The sequence below is a fragment of the Oxyura jamaicensis genome, unplaced genomic scaffold (assembly GCF_011077185.1).
Source record: "Oxyura jamaicensis isolate SHBP4307 breed ruddy duck unplaced genomic scaffold, BPBGC_Ojam_1.0 oxyUn_random_OJ67289, whole genome shotgun sequence".
Classification (NCBI taxonomy): domain Eukaryota; kingdom Metazoa; phylum Chordata; class Aves; order Anseriformes; family Anatidae; genus Oxyura; species Oxyura jamaicensis.
Genome location: NW_023308453.1, coordinates 1368 through 2282, shown reverse-complemented (window position 1 = coordinate 2282; position 915 = coordinate 1368).

Sequence of the window (915 nt, the reverse complement as noted above, 5' to 3'; positions counted from 1 at the left end):
CCCCCGGGGCCGCCGCGGGCCCGGCTCGGCCCGGAGCGGCCCAGGAGGAGCCGCCCGCGGGCTCCGACACCGCCATGGCGCGGCGGGGCGGGGCCACGCCGAGGGGGGGCGTGGCCATGGGCGTGGCCGGCTGGGGACGGGCGTGGCAATTCACCAGGGGGCGTGGTCAGGGCGAAGGGGGCGGTGCTGTGTGCCGCGGGGCGGGGCGAAGGAAGGGGCGGGGGGGTTGGTGGAGGTGGGGGCGGGGTCAGTAGGGGAGGGGAGGGAGAAAGTGTGTGGGGGCGTGGTCAATGAGCAAGGGGCGGGGCCAACGGGGTTGGCTGGGGAGAGCGGGGGGGAACTGGGGCAACTGGGGCTAACTGGGGGCACTGAGACTAACTGGGGGGACTGGAGCTAACTGGGGAACTGGGGCTAACTGGGGGGACTGGGAGCAGGGGAGGAACTGGGGGCAATTGGGGGAACTGGGGGCAACTGGGAGAACTGGGGCTAACTGGGAGAACTGGGGCTAAGTGGGGGGACTGGGAGCAGTGGGGACAACTGGGACCAGTGGTGACAACTGGGGAAACTGGGGCTAACTGGGGGAACTGGGGGCAACTGGGAGAACTGGGGATAACAGGGAACTGGGACCAGCGGGGGCAACTGGGGGAAACTGGGACCAACAGAGGAAACTGGGGGCACTGGGACCAGTGGTGACAACTGGGGGAACTGGGGCTAACTGGGGACCACCTGGGGGCTCCCTCACTGCCCCCCCTTGGGGGGGTCCGGGGGGGTCTCCTGGGTGCCCCCCGCACTGGGGGACGCCCCGGGGTCGCCCTGCTCCGGGCCCCCCACGTCCGGTGCCTCCGGAGGCTGCAGGGATGGAAGGGGGGGGGCTGAGCAGGGCTGAGGAAGGGGGGGACTGACGGGGGGGGGGGG